Raw genomic sequence first — 16,712 nt, 5'->3', positions numbered from 1 at the left:
CATCTGGAAGTGCAGGCTCTATGATGCTAACCCCTGCTGTAATGGCAGAGTTGGCTAAAGATGTCAAGTCGGCCTTATCAGTGGTCGTTAAGAGTGCCTCCGCAAGTCAAACCTCTCTAGTGACACCGGTAAGGGGAGACTCACAGACCAAGGTGACTGAGAGCATGGTGAGAGAGCTGGCTGTTAAACTTGAAAAAGTTGACCAAGAGAGCAAGAGTCTAACAGGGCAAGTCATGACCACCATCTCTGACACAATGGTGGCTTTTGTTGACGAGAACGAACACAATTTGCTGGAAGATCTGAAGGACAAGATCACGTTTTTGGCATCGCATGTTGGCTTCATTGAGGATCTTGATGCCCTGATAAGGAAATACGAGAGCAGCTACAATATTAGTGAATCTGGTTCCTCCTGCACGCTCACATCTAAGAGCATCCAAAAACTCTCTAGCCGGGAGTTTCAAACATCAGCAATACAAGCAGTGAGTGGAGTTCTTGACAAAAAAGTCAGTAGTTTGAGCTTTCCTAGTTCAGTCGTTCAGTCTGAGTTAACAGGTGCTGTATCAGGTCAAACATTGTCTGGCATTGTAAAGACAGAGTCAATTCACCCAGTGGGCTCAGCAGCGTCAGTAGTTGTTAAGACTTTCGTGTCAGATATGAAGTCCTTGGCTGAATCTGAAGAGAGTCCCCAACAGAAGAGTGCCTGGTCTGCTGCTGTTCACATTTACCACAGCATCCAAAACAACTTGAAAGATTATTTCGGCAAGCTTCAGCGATGTGCCTTAAAGAGCATTGTCACATCTGATGATAACATCACAAATGCTGAGTTTAAGGAGACAGTTCCACTTCCTTGCTTAAACATGAAATATAGGCCCAGTAAGAGTGAGCCTCAGTTGCCAGAGTCCACTGGTGCAGTTACTTTACAAAGAGGCCTAAGTGAGAGCTCAAAACTTCTTTGGGCAAAAAAAGAGTCAGAAGAAAGCAAGCTCCTTCTGACAACTTGCACCAAAGAAGTCATCTCAGAGCTTCTGGTCTTGTACAAGACTGAGATGTCAAAGGAGGACCCCCTGTACACTGTTGGAGAAAAAGGATCAGGCTTCTCTATTGAGAGAGAGAAATGTGTAGAGGGTGTTCTGGCTCAGCTTGGGGATATTGCCCATTCCAGGGCCTCGTCACCAATAGTATGTGAGTTCCCCTGTCAAATTGAGGACAGCAGAAGTAAGGCCACAGCTTCTTTGACCAGTCTGTTAGATTGTATTAGAAAACTCTCAAGTGAGGAATTTAAGAGAAATGCCACTCAAGCAGTGAGTGAGTTCCTAGTTAAAAAGTCCACCAGTAGCTTAACTAGTGCACAGCCTGCTTATTCTGTAGCATCCAGGTCTTGTTCCATTCAAAACCAGTACACATGGTCAAAGGATATTTGTGCGGATTCTGCTGCCTTTGGCATCATTGAAACATTTGTGGAAGACCTGCAGAGCTTGGCGCAACCTGCAGAAGTAGAGGAGAGAGAACCTGACCTCCAGGAAAATGCACAAAAGCTACAGAGCAGGATCTGGTCTGCTACCACTAGTTTATATAACAATATTAAGAAGACATTAAAGGACTTCATCATTCACCAGCGGAGGTCAGACATGCTGAGCAGAATGTCTAGTCATATACCCACAGAGGACTCTGGACATCTTGGGACTAAGGAGTACCTTGGTTTGGCAAGCCAGGACTTGAGGCAAGCTAGTAAGAGTGTGCCTCACTTGCACAGTTTGAACCTTGAAGTGGCTCTACACAGGGGTGTCAGCGAGAGTTCAAAACTTCTCTGGACTGAAACAGACGAGGCTCTACTGACCAATAGTACCAAAGAGGTCATTTCAACAATCTTGACCTCATGCGAGGATCAGGCATCAAATGCACCTTGCTTCTCCACAGTAGGAAAGAAAATATCTGATATGTCCCTTGAGGTCAACATGTTGGTAGGTGGTGTTCTGTCTCAGCTGAAGGACATCTCCTTGTCAAGGTCCCCAACACCATGTGAAGACATGTTTGAACGTCTCCAAGGTTCTCCTGAGCGAACCTCTCCAGTAAGTCTAGATTGCAGCACGGCTGCCTCCAAAGGCATTGCATCTTCCCACAGTCTTTCAACAAAGAGCCTCCAAAAACTCTCTAGTCATGAGTTCCAAACCAAAGCTGAGAAAGGAGTGAGTGAGGTCCTCTCTAGATCATTTAACATTGTGGAGGAAGGCACAACAGATAAGTACCTCCAGTCTGTATCTACATCCACCACATCTACTGATATTATACAAACCATGGTGAAAGACCAGCAGGAGCTCACCCAGACCACCCAATCATCTGACATGGTATCTGGAACCTCCCTGCTCACCACTGGACAGGTTTCTGAGAAAAGAATCTGGTCTGTTGCTCGTAACATCTACTACAGTCTGCAAAGTAAGATTACGGAGTTTCTCAGAAAAGATCTTCAAAGATCAGACACAACACTTGGTTCAATCCAAATCTTTACATATCAAAGCAGTCCTGCATCACAAAGAGCAAGTCTCGGCCATCTTGAGGTCAACCAGAGCAGTGTTACACCTGGTGTAAACGATGCCTGTGTGGACATTCCGCACAAATTACTACCTAAAACCACTGAGCTCTCAGGATCCATGCTGGAGGATATTGGCACGATCCGTTGTAGGAGTGCTGACAGCCAAAATACAAGAAATACCTCTTCTTCACGCTCTTCCATCTCTCTAACACCTACTTCAAAATTAAGGCAGTCGAAATGGCACTTTGCTTTACCCGGGACTCCCATCCCCACTGAGTTTCCTGCTCAGATTGACTTTCCCATTGTTAGAAACACAATCATTGAGGACTTCTTTCACACAGAGGACTTACTTCCTGTAACCTTTGTGGACAAAGTCAGGCAAGCTGCTGGGGTGGTAGTGGACATTATGGTGGAAAGTGTTGAGAACACACAGGAAAATGGACAGGGTGCTTCACATCTTGACGACCTCCGATCTGCTGTTAGGAAATTGAGAAAAATCATTTCCACTTGGACCATCCACATTTTCAGTCATGAATTGGTGGATAAAGTGATAGCCCTTCAGGACAGCCACAGCACTCCACAGGTCTTAACATTGGAAGCAGCCAAAAGTGCTTCAGACTCCATTCTTTCAAGGCTGAAATGGGGAAAGGAACAATGTGCCATATCCAAGGAGCTCTCCTCTCAGCTTCTCCAGATATTTGCTGAAGAGACAGTGAAGTGCTTCCTGAGACAGTGGTCAGATGAGTATGAAAACATAAACTTTGATGTTTCAGTCCAGAACGATCCAAAGACTTCTACTTGCATGGTCATTCTTCAAATGATCACCAAAGCCACTGCTAAATGTTATTTTGAGTCCGCTACCAGCGTGGCCACCAGTGGCATTGTAGAAGGCGTGTTTGATTTGGAAAGGGATACCATCAGCAGTACTGGAGAGCAGGTCCTCACCTTCAATACAAAGGTATAGTACACATACATCTTTCATGAATAACACTGCTGTTGACCTTTTATGAGATATATGATTCTTTGTGTCATGGCATTGCACTGCTTCTTTGCAATTGATATGCTGTACTTTAAGATATCGAAAAATGTTCAGTTTGTTTTAATGTGCCTTTTCCCACCAACCAGGGTTCCAAGAAAGTTAGTAAGAACCTCTGTCCTCAAGAGTCTCTGGAGTACCAGCCTCAGAACATTTCCCCTACTGTGTACTTTACAGGTAAGCCCTGCTGCTGTTTAGGCTGCTGCTCAGTCAAGACTGAGACATTATCCCTTTACCATTCCACTAATTCATTTGGAAAGACATTGTACTCCTCTGAGTTGTTACCTATGACATACTGTACTGTGGGCTGGGTGGTAGCCTAGTGGGTTAAGAGGTTGGGCCAGTAACCGATAGGTTGCTGGTTCAGAATCCCTGAGTTCACGAGGCAAAATCTGTCAATGTGCTCTTGAGCAAGGCACTTCATCCTAATTGCTCCTTGTAAGTCTCTCTGGATAAGAGTGTCTGATAAATGAGTAAAAATGTAAATTGATGGCATGCTGGATGGTCTTTCGTTGCAGAGACGATGACAACATCTCATGGCTCCTTTTCTCCAGAGGGAATTTATGATATCGCATCGTCCTTCCCACTTGAAGAGAAGAGTCGCAAACCCTCCCTTTTCACCAGATTGTCTAGATCCATCACGAAAGGCTTTCTCAGCCCATTCAAATCTTCAAGAAAAACCAAATTATTTAAATAAATTCCTCATTATAACAACGAGAGCATTCATTTGTTCAGATGAGAATCTAATCGTATTGGTCACATACGCCGAAAACAACTGTGAGATGCTTTATTACGAGCCCATTCCCAACAATGCAGAGTTAAAAAGTAAGAATATATTTTCTAAATAGTAACACAATAACAAGGCTATATACAAGGAGTACCAGTACCGAGTCAATGTGCATGGGTGCGAGGTAGTTGAGGTAATACAGTATGTACATGTAGGTAAGGGTAAAAGTGACTAGGCAATCAGGATAGATAATAAACACAGTAGCAGCAGCTAGTGTGAAAGTCGGTCAGTGTCACAGTGAATGTGTGGGTAGAGTGTAGTGAGTGTGCATCGAGCCAATTCAAGAGAGTCAGTGGAAAACAATTAGAAAAATACATCAATAACAAAGGGGCAAATAGTGCAGGTGGCCATTTAATTAACGTTCAGCAGTCTGATGACTTGGGGGTAGAAGCTGTTCAGCAGTCTAATGGCTTGGGGGTAGAAGCTGTTCAGCAGTCTAATGACTTGGGGGTAGAAGCTGTTCAGCAGTCTAATGACTTGGGGGTAGAAGCTGTTCAGCAGTCTAATGACTTGGGGGTAGAAGCTGTTCAGCAGTCTAATGACTTGGGGGTAGAAGCTGTTCAGCAGTCTAATGACTTGGGGGTAGAAGCTGTCAGCAGTCTAATGCTTGGGGGTAGAAGCTGTTCAGCAGTCTAATGACTTGGGGGTAGAAGCTGTTCAGCAGTCTAATGACTTGGGGGTAGAAGCTGTTCAGCAGTCTAATGACTTGGGGGTAGAAGCTGTTCAGCAGTCTAATGACTTGGGGGTAGAAGCTGTTCAGCAGTCTAATGGCTTGGGGGTAGAAGCTGTTAAGGAGCCTTTTGTCCCAGACTTGGTGCTCTCGTATCGCTTGCCGTGTGGTAGCAGAGTGAACAGTCTATGACTTGGGTGGTTGGAGCCTTTTGCCAATCATTTACATATCACTTATTTTATTTTTATTTGATTTGATGTCATATTGTAAACGTATATCTGTTTTGCTGAAAATATGATTTTGAAAACAATGAATGTCTACAAGTGCTTCATAAAACAGTTATATTTATTTTTGTATTTTCAAAACACAGCAAATAGCCAATCAAGTATCAACATAAGTGAAATGAAAGACAGATTTAATTTTCAGTGAATAATTGTCTTGTCCAGTGAGCAACTCAATGACAGCGATTCAAATGACATCATTAGATCACCTCCAAGAAGCATCTTCAACGTTCACCTGACAACCCATTGGATAAGACACATACACTAACCAAGTGTTTCTTACCTGTCAAGAAGGTTGAGATCAGAAGCTTCTTCAATACCCCAGAAATGGAAAGGCTTTGAGACAAAGACAATCAACTGTCCAGATAATGCACATACACTAACCCGGATGTTCTACTTGCCCCACTGAGTTACAGCAAAGTTATCATTTATGCATGGGTCCACGATCCACTCATAGCTCTCACAGCTATCTGACAGTTCTCAGAATACTAAGGAGGAAGTGTGTGATATTGGATTTGGTATCCTTCCCACTCCCAAGTGATTGGGAGTCCCATAGGATGCCGCATAATTGGCCCAGCGTCGTCCAGGTTTGGCCATCATTGTAAATAAGAATTAGTTCTTAACTGACTTGTCTAGTGAAATAAAGGTTAAATAAAAATAAACTATTTAAGCTGTCTGCTATGTTGCTGTGTAAATCCACACACTGCAGGGGAATGATGACACATGCTGTGCTAACACATCGTTACAGTAGTTGTCAGTTTTGTAACGTAAATAAAGAGTTTGTCAAATACTCTATGTGAAATACAGTATGTATTATTTTCCCATAATGCCATTATTTCATGTCTTGTGCTATTTTTAGCATTTTTCCCCCCCTTATGTATCAGGTGTATTATTTTGACACTGCACAGACTCATTTAAATGAGCAATAATGATCCACATCTTAATAAAAGAGTTTTAAGGCAGCAGTGTTCATACTGTATTTTACATTGATTTCAACCACTATATGTCTTCATCAGCAAGTGAGGATTTCTATGGATAAAAACTAGTGTTAAGTGTGGGGGGGGGGGGGGGGGAGCCTCAATTAGACCCATGTCAAACACTTACAATCACGTACAGTACAACCACATTCAGTACAATCACATACAGCACAACCACATAGTCACATTCAGTCAACTAAATGATTCTAGAATAATAATAATTCCATTCACATTTGGCTACTACAAATAGCCAGTGAAATATGATACGTTTTTTGTTACTTGAGAATAGGAATGACTGAGAATCCACTGCCTGCCGTTGTAAACTTTCTGCACACAAATCAAACACAGTACTGACTATATCTATAAGCCTCATCCAAAGGAACGAAATTCTAAGTCGTCCGCATTGTTTCAGGCATCATCCGTTCCAAAGTCTCATCTTGTTCACTGTAAAAAAAAAAATAAGAGTTCCTTTTTGGACAATTCCAGGTTGTCCCTCCTTGTTTCAGTATGTTTAATCTGCCTAATGACCAGGATCCTGGTGTCTACCCAATGTGCTGAGCACTCCTCCTGGACAGAGTCCGCGCTACATTCAGCTGCTGCAACCATGGTCTCTGTGTGAAGGCACTGTTAGAGAGTCAATCAACCAGAACAAGGTTAGGAGACCAAATCTGTGTCCTAGCATTGTGAAATACTGTATATGTAATGGCCTCAATACATTAATGAAGCGCCCTTACATTCTATCCTCTCCCCATACTGAAACAACTTGTTAGGGTGAACCAATAAGACTGACACTATATACCTTCTAAGCATGATAGTTGGCTCATGATTTGTTTCAGGACTTGTTAGGGTAAACCTATAACAGCTTCTAACCCCAAGTCATAAGACTGCTGAACAATTAATCAAATGGCCACTGGACAAGTTCAAATGTTTTATTATTTGTTACTTTAGTTTATTGGGTAAATATTCTCTTAACTCTTCTTGAACTGCACTGTTTGTTAAGGGCTTGTAAGTAAAGTATTTCACGGAAAGATCTACACTTGTTGTATTCAGCGCATGTGACAAATAAAGTTTGAGTTGATTTGATTTGACTATGTACCTTCTAAGCATGATGGTTGGCTCATGATTTGTTTGTACTGAAATCTATTCAGGGAGGATAAGGGTATATCATAGGCAGTGATGAAGTGGTAAAACCTGGCCAAGGCCAAACAGTATATGGCGTTTTCTCTGGGTGTGCGGTCGCAGTGGAGAGAAAAGGCCTCCAGTGAGGTGGTGAGTATCTGGGCGGAGTTTGGCGAGGCAAACACAGGTCTGAGATTGGTGTCTCTGGAAATGGGCGGGAGCGGGACTCTGCTCCTCCATTGGTTGCTGTTCTGATCCCCACTCTCATCCTCCTCACATCCCTTCCCTCCACATTCCCTCTTCTTCTCTCTTTCATCCCTCGTGGCCACAGGGTGTTGCTTCGGTAGTTGAAGAGGTTTATCCTGGGATGCCAGGGCGCGGAGCGGGCAGGATACATGAGATGGGCAGTTGATGGGGGTCAAACTTTGAGAGGCTGTGGACATCACCCTGATACCCGCCTTGGCCTCACTCCTCCTGGGCTTGGAGGACATCTTGGGGAGGGTGAAGCCGTCCACCAGGACCGTGTCGCCCACCCTGTTCCTGAACAGAGCCCTGTTGAGGCCCATGCAGTGCCTGGATGCTGCCCTCCTCTGCCCCAGCCTCACCCAGCCCTTTATCTGGAGGTATGTCCGCATGGGCAGGGCCATACCTGGGAGGACCACCACAGAGCACAGCCTGGTGGCCAGGTGACTCACACACTCCCTGTGGCCGTACTGAAGGGCGATCCTCAGGGGGTCGCGACCCTGGGGATCCCGACAGGCAAGGGTCAGAACGCTGCTGGCGATAAAGAGTTTGAGGATGGTGAGCTGGCCGTGCTCGATGGAGGCGACAGCGGGACACTTGGCGACGTCGGGGTGGGCCGTCTGGTGGCACCACTCACGGTAATGGTGAACCCCCACCGGCTCAATGACATGCACCCCCCTCTCCAGCAGCCAGCCGGCCAGGTCCAGGTGGCCCAGAGAAACAGCGATGTAGAGTGCCACCCGGAGCTGGAACCTGGAATAATACAGAATCAATGTATTTATAACACGTTTCAAGTTTTTTTTGTCAAGTTCACAAGATACAGTGGGTTATAAAACAGTACAGTAAAATGCTTACTTGCAAGCTCTTTCCCACAATGCAGTATTAAATATCAGGGTAAGAGAAAAAACGTATGAAGGAAAAAAACACAAGAATATAAGCTATATACAGGGTCAGTACTATTATTGTAAGCTATATACAGGGTCAGTACTATCATTGTAAGCTATATACAGGGTCAGTCTACCATTATTGTAAGCTATATACAGGGTCAGTACTTATTGTAAGCTATATACAGGGTCAGTACTTCATTGTAAGCTATATACAGGGTCAGTACTATCATTGTAAGCTATATACAGGGTCAGTACTATCATTGTAAGCTATATACAGGGTCAGTACTATCATTGTAAGCTATATACAGGGTCTATCATTGTAAGCTATATACAGGGTCAGTACTATCATTGTAAGCTATATACAGGGTCAGTACTATCATTGTAAGCTATATACAGGGTCAGTACTATCATCTATATTGTACCATCATTGAAAGCTATATAAAGGTTCAGTACCATCACTGTTGATTGTAAGTCTATCATACAGTTCAGTGTGTAGATGTGTATTCTGACCTCATCACAGGTCTCTCCCTAGACAGGTGTCGTTGGACGGTCAGTCTGTGTCCCAGGAAGCAGCCTCTGAGGAACTCCGCCCACCCATCCCAGGTGTCCAACCGTAGAGTAGCCCCTGGGAGACAGAGACACATGCAGGTTGTCCTCCTGGTTGCCATGAACCAAGAATGTGTTCCATACAGTCCATTTGTCTCTGTGTTACATCCATAAGGTGTTGAGCCAGAGGACCATTCATCTACTGCACAAGGAAGGCCATACCCAGGTCAATGGCGTAGTCGTGCAGCCGGTTGCAGTCGTAGAGTTGCAGGCCGGTGGGAGAGCTCAGTCTGAAGGAGCTGACGGGAAGCCCACACTGCTGGGACACCAGGGTCATGAGCCTGGCCACAGACGTACTCAGGAGAAACACAGTGCCCAAGACTGAGAGGGTCTCCCCCGTCACGGCACTGAACACACGCACCACCGGCTCCCGCTGAAGTATAAGACCATGGACATACAGTAAATTCACTTGTTTTACATAAATACCTATGTTGTGTTTATACACCGAGTAAACAAAACATTATGAACACCTGTTCTTTCCATGACAAAGACTGACCAGGTGAATCCAGGTGAAAGCTATGATCCCTTAATGATGTCACTTGTTAAATCCACTTCAGTGTAGATGAAGGGGAGCGGACAGGTTAAAGAAGGATTTTTAAGCCTTGAGACAATTGAGGCATAGATTGTGTATGTGTGCCATTCAGAGGGTGAATGGGCAAGACAAAATATTTAAGTGCCTTTGAACGGGGTAGTAGGTGCCAGGTGCACCGATTTGTGTCAAGAACTGCAATGCTGCTGGGGTTTTTCACACTCAACAGTTTCCTGTGTGTATCATGAATGGTCCACCACCCAAAGAACATCCAGCCAACTTGGCACAACTGTTGGAAGCATTGGAGTCAACATGGGCCAGCATCCCTGGGGAACGCTTTCAAACACCTTGTAGAGTCCATGCCCCAACGAATTGAGGCTGTTCTGATGGCAAAAGGCGGGGTGCAACTCAATATTAGGAAGGTGTTTCTAATGTTTGGTACACTCAGTATATATAAGTTAGGAGTCATATAATTACAGGGGTAAGATGAAGTGGCTCCTTTGCACTGATCTTAGGTCTGGTTTGTGTTTTTTTACTGCTAATAGTAATGGTTAGGATTTGGTGAGAGTAAACTGATCCTAGATCTGTGCCCAAGGGCAATTTCTATCCAGAGACAAATCAAAGGTCCATGCTATTTAAATTTATAATCTACCACCATCTCGTGGCTCAAACTTGTAACAACATTTTCTAATTCATGTGCTGTACTGAGTTTTGTTCTATCACATTGAACACTAATCTGGGTGCAGATTAAATTGAACACTAATCTGGGTGCAGATTAAATTGAACACTAATCTGGGTGAAAATTAAATTGAAGACTAATCTGGGTGCAGATTAAATTGTTAACATAAATATTATGAATATGTATTTCAATGAACCCAAAGGGCCTCTTCTTCTCCTACTATACGGCCTGCTGTACTCTACTGTACTCTGCTGTACTCTGCTATGCTCTACTGTACTCTGCTGTACTCTGCTGTACTCTGCTATGCTCTACTGTACTCTGCTGTACTCTACTGTACTCTGTCTGCTGTACTCTGCTGTGCTCTACTGTAGTATGTTGTACTCTGCTGTGCTCTACTGTACTATACACCACTGGGTATACAGACTCTTCAGATACTGTTAGCGAACACCAGACTGAGGTCGAGGCGATTACATGGGGAAAAGGTTTATGACTGTAAGGGTGTTTGGTACAAAGGCAACACTACATCGGGCCACATTTCAGCTCTATCCCAGGTCAACCATACAATACTATAGATTTCCACTCTAGTCAACCAGCAAGAAGGAGAGACAGACAGAAGGTCTGGCTTTGACTATGTCAATGATGGGATGTGTAAGTAAGGAGTAAGGAACACAAATAAACATTATTCTGATGGTTACATTTGTACTTAGATACATAACCACTCTCCTCTGTTAGCAAATCTTCCACAGAACTTTGTGGAACAGAGTGAGTTCTGTCCCTGTCTGGCTCTGGACATGTACCCAGGGACCTCTGTACAACAACACTTCACACTCACGAAGCAGTGTTCTTACTAATCAATCACTCTACCATAACCATGGTCTCGGTATAAAGCAGTGTCCTTACTAACCAATCACTCTACCATAACCATGGTCTTGGTTGAGCAAGGGCAATATTACTTTAAGTCTCAAGCAGGGTGACCTCAACATTCTATATATCGCCATACTATATACCACCACACTATACAGTGGGGCAAAAAAGTATTTAGTCAGTCACCAATTGTGCAAGTTCTCCCACTTAAAAAGATGAGAGAGGCCTGTAATTTTCATCATAGGTACACTTCAACTATGACAGACAAAATGAGAAGAAAAAAAAATCCAGAAAAATCACATTGTAGGATTTTTAATGAATTTATTTGCAAATTATGGTGGAAAATAAGTATTTGGTCACCTACAAACAAGCAACATTTCTGGCTCTCACAGACCTGTAACTTCTTCTTTAAGAGGCTCCTCTGTCCTCCACTCGTTACCTGTATTAATGGCACCTGTTTGAATGAACTAAATCACCTAATCATACCTAATCATACTATATAATCATACTATATAATCATACTATATAACCATACTATATAATCATACTATATAACCATACTATATAACCATACTGTATAATCATACTATATAACCATACTATATATTACCACACTCTATATCACCATAATATATATAATCATACTATATAACCATACTATATAATCATACTATATAATCATACTATATAACCATACTGTATAATCATACTATATAACCATACTATATATTACCACACTCTATATCACCATAATATATATAATCATACTATATAACCATACTATTTAACCATACTATATAACCATACTATATATTACCACACTAAATCTGAAACACTTTATGTTAATGATAGTATGAAGCTGTTTCAAGCAATAGCCAGCTCACTTTGATATGCATTTTCAAGCACGGGTAGAAACAGCTAGGTGTTTGGCTGGTACCTTCAGCAGGCAGCAGATGGCACTGCTAGGGGTGATGCCAACGTCTGTCAGGACCCAGCTGTCCCGAAGGATGGCACCAGCATAGCTCAGCTCCAGGAAGTACCTCACCTGCTTGTCGTCTGACAGTTGCACGTGGAAGTAATCCTGCCAGAGGAAGAAGATTGGAAACACAAGGAGCCGTAATTGAGTGTCCCATACAATCAGAGTGAGAGGGCTCAGCACTGATGGAGCCGTAATGGAGGGTGTCCCACACAGACACCCATTATGGAGGGTGTTCCACCCAGGCAGATGTCAATGTTTACCATACAATAATTGTAAAAGTGTCCAAATGTGTACAATTAAGAAATAAGGCCCAAGGAGGTGTGGTATATGGCCAATATACCACGGTCAAGGGCTGTTCTTAGGCACAACGCAACGTGGAGGTATATTGGCCATATACCACAAACCCCCAAGGTGAATTCTTTTTTTTTCTTCTCCAATTTAGTGGTATCCAATTGGTAGTTACAGTCTTGTCCCATTGCTACAACTCCCATATGGACTTGGGAGAGGCGAGAGCCAAGAGCCGTGCATCCTCCGAAACACAACCCAGCCAAGCCACACTGCTTCATGACACCATGCCCGCTTAACCTGGAAGCCAGCCGTGTCGACCGTGTCAGCGTGCACTGCTGCGTGCACTGCACCTGGCCCGCCACAGGAGTCACTAGTGCGTGATGGGACAATGTTGACAAAGCACTGCTGGCGTGGCTGTCTCCTACTGTAAGTACTATCGCCCTATCACATGTCTCCTACTGTAAGTACTATCGCCCCATCACATGTCTCCTACTGTAAGTACCATCGCCCCATCACATGTCTCCTACTGTAAGTACTATCGCCCCATCACATGTCTCCTACTGTAAGTACTATCACCCCATCACATAACCATGTCTCCTATTGTAAGTACTAGTCACATACTTTACTTGACACCAGCCAAATGAACAAATTGCTTCTTAGAATCATCTTCCTTTCCCATGGAGCTGTTGGCCGAGGTTGGAGTAGCCAGGAGGAAGGCATGGCCAGCCGTTGAGAAATGCTTGTTTTTGGTTATCATGGATTTATCTGTGGTGACTGTGTTACCTAGCCTCAATGCAGTGGGCAGCTGGGAGGGATGCAAACAGGCTCACATGAAACCCTTCATGAAGACAAGTAGCCTAGTGGTTAGAGTGTTGGACTGGTAACCGAAAGGTTGCAAGTTCAAATCCCTGAACTGACAAGGTACAAATCTGTCATTCTGCTCCTGAACAGGCAGTTAACCCACTGTTCCTAGGCCTTTAATGAAAATAAGAATTTGTTTTTAACTGACTTGCCTTGTAAAATACAAATTTGAAGCAGAGCTTAATTTGTAAATTGGGAGGTGCCAGAGGGGGGGCTCTGTGGTACCAGAACTCATGAGAAAAAAGATCACCTATTATAATAGAGCATTGAACGCATATCATCACATTTGGGTAGAGCAGTAGAGTAGAGCCATTTACAGTAGGTGAACACATGGGGAACATTTTTAGTAGCCTAGGGTCCGGGAAAGTGTTGGCCTTTTTAAAACCGCATTTCGTGCAATTCTACATCCTTTTACATGACTGGAGACTTTGGCATTATCTTTTTTTAATCCGCACAAATGATCGAAATGGCAGGCTACTTTGACACTGACAAACTTAGTATCTGAGATCAATAAAAACGACCTTGTCTTGAATCCATCAATAGCCTATAGGCCTAGGTTTGTGGAGAAACATATATAGGCTACAATATGAGGAGGAAATTAGTCCTAAAAATGCTTTCCAGTTTCACTGACTCACCCAATGATGCGCAGCTCACTCGCTGGAGATTGTCGATGCGCTCGTGTCAAAAGCCTATCTCTCCCTCTCTCTGTTTTGTAAAACAATGTTTGGGAGTTGATCAAATATTTTGGTAGTCTACAGCATAGTCTTATCTTTTCAGCAAGAGTCATTGCTTTTCAACCTGTGTTTTCCCTCGATTGTATTTGAAATATTGCAAAAGGCCTGTTTTGTCTGCGTGCTGTTTTTTCACTGACAGATTTGCCTCGCGTTCCCGACTGTAGGCTATTCTTTGTTATTGGGCTACAATCCGCAGCTAGGCTATTTAAAAAATAAGCTATTGGTCCTCTGTAGCTAAATTAAAGGGTTTCTCATGACGTATTAGGCTATTCTGAATGATTTAATTTATTTCTGAACAGACAGCAGTAATTCCGTAACTTTAGAAAATTCCTCCAGAACCCTTCATGCAGCTATGATTCTATAAGGAAACAAATGATGAAGTGCAACTCGGGAGAGATGAGTGGGCAGGATAATTGACGAAGAGGCAACTCGAATGAACTTTGATCGCTTTTATTATAATTGTTACATAGCAAAAAGTGAAAATTATTTTTCATGGCACGAGAGGTACCGGATTCGGCCAAGTTGGTTCCGGAACAAAACAGTCCAGAACGGAACGGTGCCGGATCCTGTTCTGGCATGATCCTGCTCAAATTAAGCACTGATTTGAAGTACCTAGGCCTCTACCTGCTGAGTATAAAGATTATTAAACTAGATTCAGTGGGCTTGTCATTCACAGTACTGATGAAAAATCAAGTACAGTTAATCTAAATGTGGATATACGAGGACATCTAGTGGTCACCGGATTTTAAAAACAATTCATGCAAGCTATCTTTGCACTAGCATGCGATGCCATATATTTGACGCAGGTATTTATTATTCAACATGTATTGTCATTGACTGGAACAAAATATAATTGTATGAGCTATGCCTCTGTGTCCCGGCGTTGTTGTACCCCTCTACTATCTGGCTTGGTGGGGCGATCTCGTTCTGCATGCCTGCTTCACTGAGATACAAGGTGTCGTCATGCATTTGTGCATGCACGCTGTTAACGGTCATATCCGTCTTGCTAGCTAATTTAGCTAGCTCATCAACCAGTATTTTATTCGCTTTTTCTGCACGATAGCACTTATTAAAGCCTTGAAACTCATGGGGACCCCACTGTTACCACGGGTCATCGAGCTAGCCCTTATTTGGCAGCAGGGTTGCATCGGTTTCCACTGGATGTGACAGCTTGTTAGGCTGGCTAGCTAGGTAGCTAATTCACTAACACGAACTGTTTATCACGTAGCAGCCTATGCTGACTAGCATCGCTAGCAACTAGCTAACATGGATAAAGTCAAGTCGTGGGTCCACAAAATCAAACAAATGGTACTGAACTGATGACAAAATCATGTTTCGAAATTGTAGTAGCTATGTATGTTTTTGTTGTTGTTGTTGCTTAATGACATTGCGAATATCATATTTTTTGTCATTTAACTACCGGTATGTATTTAATCCGGTTTCGGCATGAGAAAAGTATTAATCGCAAATTCCAGCACTAACGGATACCGGGAAAAAGAAATATGAGAACCGGTCACGAATGCGGAGCCACGCCCTAAAATAACATGTATAGCGTTTGTGACGCATTCATGCGTTCCAATTTTGTCATAATTGTCTGTAGGTTCTAAATTGCTTATGAGCTTGGCTTCCCTTCAGAAAGTAGCTGATTCTTGTACTTTACAGCTGTATTTTCCTACAGTTACTAATAATACTAGCAACAAAACAGATTTCATTCCTTAAAATGATATTGCCAGATGGAAGAAAATAATAAGGTAGGCCTAAACTGTAATAAGATATACCTTAAAGACTGCTTGTGTTTAATCCTGAATCCAGTTGCCCCTCTTGTACTGGGATAAAATAATAGGGAACCCATGAACCTTATGGAGGAGTACATGTGTTTTGTAGACACACCTGGGTTCTAGACTGGCTGAGGTAAACATTTTAGGAAAGCCTGGGTTTTTAATATCGAAGTCATTCTAAGGGGTAGGTTTGACAAAGCAAATGAGTGAGTGAGTCTTTGACATGAAGACAGTGGTTAGATTCTGCCATTGGGACTGCTCTGATGTTTCCATTCTCTCCTGGTTATGACCATAGAGCCTTGTCCCAGTCTCTAGACCTGCCTGTCTGTGTGATGGATGACCACCTGACCTCTGAAGCTTTCAATGAGATGGTAAGTTGACCTTGTCATTTCATATTACAACATTAATCCAATAAAATGTTATAGTGATGCTATCATTGGCAATGTTGACGTACCACAACCATCTCTGTTGTGTTGCAGTTGTTTAATTGGCCCAACGTTGCCAATGCTCCTCCACTCTTTAACATTTAATAATCATTTCAGTATGATATTTGTTGTATATTAAGTTTGATTATTTGCAATATAATTACATTTCTACCAGGAGCAGAGCAATTCTACCAGGAGCAGAGCAACCTCAGTGATGGAAACCACAGAAGAGGGAAAGCTCAACAATGTGGAACATCTGACACTTATGGACTTCCTTCAAAACCTAACTGAGAAGTATGTTCTGTTTTCTTTGGTACTATCACACCTTCAAGGAAATAGGATCAAATTAGAAACTGATCAATCGGAAAAAAATGTTCAGTGCTAGAAAAGTTGTCACATTGCAATTTTGCCAAAACAACTGACACAAAGCAAGTATAAC

General features: G+C 42.9%; 1 pseudogene; it reads right to left on the bottom strand.

Annotated features, from left to right (window-relative positions):
• Nucleotides 1-6,670: 6,670 nt before the first annotated feature.
• Nucleotides 6,671-15,039, bottom strand: LOC139414457 (protein ANKUB1-like; annotated as a pseudogene).
• Nucleotides 15,040-16,712: the final 1,673 nt, after the last annotated feature.

This window comes from Oncorhynchus clarkii, chromosome 1 (assembly GCF_045791955.1).
Source record: "Oncorhynchus clarkii lewisi isolate Uvic-CL-2024 chromosome 1, UVic_Ocla_1.0, whole genome shotgun sequence".
Taxonomy (NCBI): Eukaryota; Metazoa; Chordata; class Actinopteri; order Salmoniformes; family Salmonidae; genus Oncorhynchus; species Oncorhynchus clarkii.
The sequence above is the reverse complement of the archived record's forward strand: the minus strand, read 5'-3'. Positions and strand labels throughout refer to the sequence as shown.